The 6,040-nt window shown below is 35.4% G+C and overlaps 1 pseudogene; it reads left to right on the forward strand.

The window, feature by feature from the left end:
• The first annotated feature begins 3,171 nt into the window (after positions 1–3,171).
• LOC138832799 (IST1 homolog pseudogene) lies at positions 3,172–5,684 on the forward strand (annotated as a pseudogene).
• The last annotated feature ends 356 nt before the right edge of the window (positions 5,685–6,040 follow it).

A 6,040-nucleotide genomic window follows, 5' to 3' on the forward strand; every position in this document is an offset into this window, starting at 1 on the left:
GGTCTATGTATAGAAAGAGAGAACTATTTGTAGGCATGTATAAATTCAGCAAGAGCCAGAATCCTGAAGTGAATGTGAGGGATGTTAAGGAAATGAACCATGTTTCTCTCTAACAATATATGTATATTTTTACTAATATTTGACATCTGCTTGACCCTGCTACTTAATTTATAGAGTCAAAGGTTGTAGACACTGATAGATCAGACAGTGTTTGTTCCGTAACAGTGTTTGCTTCAAGTGGTTTACAGAAAATTATAATCTTACAAAGAGTTAGAACAAGTGAACCAGTGTGAGAAACAAGCAACATTACATTTGAATATTTAGATATCATTTTAATCAAAACTAGAGTTTATTCAAAGTGTTCACATTTATGCTTACTTCTTGAATACAGCAACTTTCAGTGCAATATTTTTGGGTCTTTCTAAACTTTCCCTTCGAGTTTTTAGGCAGATAAATTAACTTCTTAACTATGAGGTTTAGGTATATTCACATTGTGTACTATTTAATTATACTCACTATTAAATTTCAAGAAAAATTTTATTCAAACATAAAACAAAGCTACTTAGAAATCAAATTTCTTTTCACATTGCTTACTAGTGTAAGAGATGAAAGCAGCTATGAGCTCTCAGTCCAAGTACAATATAATTTAAAAATGGAGGTACCTAAAAACAAGCACAAAAAAGTGGACAATATATATGGAAAGGAGTAATTGATTAACGAATAAAAAATTGAGTAACTACATTTATGAGGGAAAAAAAGTTTTCCTGTTAACCTGTATTGGAAAGAAGCTATGTTCTCAAATCAGTTCATTTTGTAATAATGTATTATTAAAGTTACTAAAGGAAATTAAATATATTCTGTGTATTGGTATTGTTCCATGGTTCCAGTTGTTTGAATTGCTGAATTTCTTTTTAATATGGACAAAAGGGGAGTACCACCCTAGCTTTTATACTAAAGATTTAACCTTCAATATCAAGATGATTTTATTTCCTGGAAAAGATCAAAGAATTATCTAGAACTGGCATGAATATGTAATAAAGTTATTTATTTAATATAAAAAATTGGAGCATGCCAGGCGCCGGTAGCTCACTCCAATAATCTTAGCTACTCAGGAGGCTGAGATCTGAGGATGGTGGTTCAAAGCTAGCTTGGGCAGGAAAGTCCGTCAGATTCTTATCTCCAATAAACCACTAGAAAATTGGAAGTGGCCCTGTGGCTCAAGAAGTAGTGTGCTCATCTTGAGCTAAAGAGCTGAGGGAAAGTGCCCAAGCCCAGAGTTCAAGCCCCATGACTGACAAAAAAAAATAAAAAAAATGGAGCATGTGCAGGTTGTAAAAATATCAATAAAGCAACATCATTCCTTATGTATTCCAATTTCAGTTTAGATTTTAGCCTATTTAGTCAACTTTTATATTCATATGAATAAAATCATTTTAATAATCCACTCAGGAATCATGGACAATTGAAGGATTAAAAAGCTAAATTGGATGCCAGAAGATTTTACTGGCTTTCCTATCTTCCATTAAGTTGATATTGGTCAATCAGAGGTACAGGCTTCATACCTCACAGTAACTTACACAGAGATTTGGTAATGTGTATAGCACCATTAACAATGGTGGTATCCATTCGGAGAGTTACAGTTCTATATTTTTTTCTCCCATTTCTTTTTAGTCTTACAAAGATGATCAGAACAAAGGCTATGTATCACAGCTATATTAATGCACATGTGTACAATTAAGGAAGGAAGAAAAGAAGGGAAGGAGGGAGATAAGGAGGGAAAAGAAAGAAAGAGTGACTAAATTAGCCCAGGAGTTATCCTTTTGCATTGTAAAACACATCTAAAATATGTCTAAAAAGAAATTATGATTAACTCTAATCCTAAAATGGGCTTTTGAGAAAAGATACAGATGAAAAGTAGGAAACCCTGAATATTAATATATTTAATACTATCCAAATTGTTATATTACTTTTAATCAACATACCATTTTAACATAAAATGTTCAATAAAGGAGCTACTGTCTGTGTGGTATTGTATTGGGACTTTCTATATTAGCTTCATCATTTTCTCTTTAAATCTGAAACTGTTCTCAAAATAAGGTTAATTTACAAGAAAACATAGACTTATCCATTTCCAAGGTTGGACATTAGCAGATATGAAATGTGATTTATATTCCTCAAACTGCAGAAGCACAAAGGACTATAGACCTGCTGTACCCTGAAATCCATTGTTCATTTGCTGCCAGCCAAGGAGAGGACACACAGGCATGCCAAACATGTTTATATGAAATACAGAGAGCTCCCTGCTGAGCCAATAAAATTCTGTGGAAACCCTATATTCCAGCGCTTTTCTGCCAAATCTTCCTTCCATGACTCATGGCTCCACACATTCTTTTCTAATTGGAGAGGAGGCTGGAGAAACTGCTCTTATTGTCCTCCTACTTAGCAATCTCCTAACAATTTTTGGCTTACATAACTGTACTTCAGCATCTACTTTTCAGTGAATATTTCCTAAAATGGTAGTGGCCTGGTTATTAGACATAATGTACAACAACTGAAGCTCAAAAACTGGTAATACATGCTCAATAAGATAGAAAATGAAATGCTTTATTACAAAACTAGGCCTCTGGAACCACCAATTAGAGGTAGTCTTGGATTCCTCACCTCCAAATATTTATAACAAATTTTCAGATTTTGAAATGTATTTTATTTTGGAGATAGAAAATAAACAGATGCTTGTAAAGTTAATTTGAAATATGTAAGATAACTAAACATGTAATATGAAAACACTTGGAAGAAAGCATGAGGCAGAAGGCTTACACCACATTGTTTGAACCACGACTTTCATAGAACATAATGTATATATGGAACTTCAAAGAAAGAGAAGCTCTCATTATCCACTCTGGAAATATTTGTTCTTCAGTAGTTACTAGTAAGAAATTAAATTACAAGTTACCTGGTAGGAAAAAACAATAAAATATTTATCTAAAAATGAAAGAAATATATCAAAATAATCAATTAGTATAGAAAATATCTAGTAATTAAAAGAAATATATGTATATTTAGTATACACATAACACTGTATGTACTATACATATCCCAATGCTTACAGAATTAACAATTATAAAATAATTGAAAATTTTTATGCATAATAAACCCTTTACCTGTTTCAAAATGGGTAAATAAAAAAGAGGTAAGACTAGATGTTGATAAGATAAAGCACTGCTTGAATCTTGAGTGGTAAAACCACAATGGTCCAGCCCTTCTTTAGATGAATGGATCAAGAAAATGTGATATGTATATATATTCCATTGTATATATACGTATATTCCATTACACACACACACACACACACACACACACACACACACACACCCCACACACAATGGAATTCTATGCTTCCATCAGAAAGAATGACACTGCCCTATTTGTTAGGAAATGGAAAGACTTGAAACAATCATATTAAGTGAAGTAAGACAGGCCCAAAGAAACATAGGTCCAATGGTTTCCCTTATTTGCAGTAGCTAGTATATGTCTAGGACAAGCAGAAAAGGTCAAAAACTATGTACATATGACAATATAAGATGAAGCTAAACGAAATGAACCCCAAGATAGGGACAAAAGAGGTTTTATCTTTCTGTTGTTTTAATGTAATAAGTACTGTGGGGATTTTTGTTTGTTTGTTTCTTTTGTATGTTCTTCCCCTATGGTATAATCCCTGATTTCACTGTATTTGATTCTGGTACACTGAATCTTGTATGTACATTTTTCTAATTTGGTGAAGGGAAAGGAAAAAACAAAATGCTTAAATAAGGATACAGGTTGAGCCATTGTAACAATGAGATGTACAAGACACTATGTTGAAAATGAACTTTAAAGCTTAGGAGAGGGAAGGGGAGGGAGAAGTTGGGGAGTTGGGGAGGGAAGGGATGGTAGGAGAAAAACAAAGGCGGGGGTAACAATGCTGGATAGGAAATGTACTCATTATCTTACTCATGTAACTGTAACCCCTTTATTCCATATATTTACAATAAAATATATATTTAAATAAAAAAATAAAAAACGTTTCAATTTCCTAAAAAGTTAGATACATCCTATAGAATCTAGCAAATCACACTAGCCATTTGCTAGGAGAAAATGAAAATATACATCAATGCTAATATTTTTGCACAAAGGTGTGCAGAAATTTTGAACCTGAAAGACAAAACTAAAAGCCTCAAAGGTGTCCAATCACTGAGTGAATAAATAAAAGATAAACTCATTAAGCTAGTATTTGTCAGTCTTAAAATGGGAAGAGCTATGCTACCATGCATCATCATTACTGAGGCAAAGAATACAGAAAACATGCAAGTATGCCCTGTGTATTCCATTTATATAAAATAACTGACCTATACTGACAAAACAGATGACTGCCTTGCTACATGAATGGGATTGGGGCAAGCAATGTGGACTATAATTGCCTTTATGGTTTGTGACTGTAAGAACTGGAATGTGAAAAGAAATGTTTTCTAGTTTCTAAATAAAGTTAATATGGAATAATTGAGAATTTCAAGCAAACAAGCATTGTATTACATAAATAAATAAATTTTAGACTTGGATATGCTGGGTTAATAGTTTTTTTTACAACCAGGCACTCGTGGTTCACATGTGCAATCCAAACTACTTAGGAGGTTGAGATATGAGGATCTGAGTTCAAAGGCAGCCTGAGCAAAGCAGTCTGTAAATCTCTTATCATCAGAGAGAGTAGCCATTTTGGATGCTCAGTGGTCTGTCCAAAGTCGCTTTTTCAAGTTTTTACATCTGGATTCAGCTAAAAGGACCAGTACCACATGCTGCTCTGGATTTAAAGCTGAGCATTTATAAGTCAATCTGAGATTAGTCATAAATCGTCTAGAAGAAAAAAATCGGAATTGGCCCAGAAGGCAAGGGTGGAGATTGCTGACTATCTAGCCTCTGGGAAGAACCAGCAAGCTCAAACCCGTGTGGAGCACATTATCCGGGAGGACAACATGGTGAAGGCCATGGAGATCCTGGAGCTGTACTTTGACCTGCTAGTGCCTCGGTATGACCTCGTCCAGTCCATACAAGAGCTAGATCTTGGTCTATATAAATCTGGGTCTACACTGATTGGACTGCTCTTCAGCTTCAGTCAGAAGTAGCTGAGATGAAAGTAATTGCTGATCTGCTCTGTGCCAAGTATAGCAAAGAATATGGCAAGTTATGTAGGACCAACCAGATCAGAACCGTGAATGACAGGCTAATGCACAAACTGAGTGTGGAAGCCCCACTGAAAATCTTGGTGGAGAGATACCTGATTGAAATTGCCAAGATTTGTCCTGTGAACATGGCAGAAGCTCCTACTGGGATAGAGACAGATCTTATTGATGTTGGATTCACAGATGATGTGAAGAAAGGTCGCCCTGGAAGAGGAGAGGATGGGTTTACTGCACCTGTTGGTGGACCTGAAGGAACAGTGCCAATGCCCATGCCCAAGCTTATGCCAATGTGATCTCCAAAATCTCCTTTTTCATATCCACTGCCAAAAGAACCATCTAACCACCCACCTCAAATACCCACAACTCTCCCATCATATGAATTTGCTGATGACATTAATGCTGCTAAAAATGTCTCTTCTGCATAGATTGTTGGTCCTGGAGATAAACCAGACTTGGAGACATAGACTTTGATTATCTTTCCCATAGATTCAAGGAGTTGAAGAAGAAAATACAAGCATTTAACCAGGCACTTGCCATGTTCCAGTAGATGAGACTGAGCAATTTTTCCTTTCAATAAAGAATCTCCATGAAATTCTATTATATCTATTAACATTGAATACAATCTTCCTCAATTCTGTGATTTCCCACTTCTCTGGTAATATTCAGAGACTAACACTGGAGATTGTTAAGGCCAGAGCATCTGATGGGGCAGTGTGCCTTGTCCTCTCAGAGGAATCTCAGGTTCTCTCCTGGGCAGATGCTCCCCAGGAGAGTGAGAGAGCTGGCTGGATGGTGGAAAAGGGCATCTGGTGAAGTGTTTCAGCCTT

This window comes from Dipodomys merriami, unplaced genomic scaffold, assembly GCF_024711535.1.
Source record: "Dipodomys merriami isolate MVZ:Mamm:240054 unplaced genomic scaffold, mDipMer1.0.p SCAF_20, whole genome shotgun sequence".
Lineage (NCBI taxonomy): Eukaryota > Metazoa > Chordata > Mammalia > Rodentia > Heteromyidae > Dipodomys > Dipodomys merriami.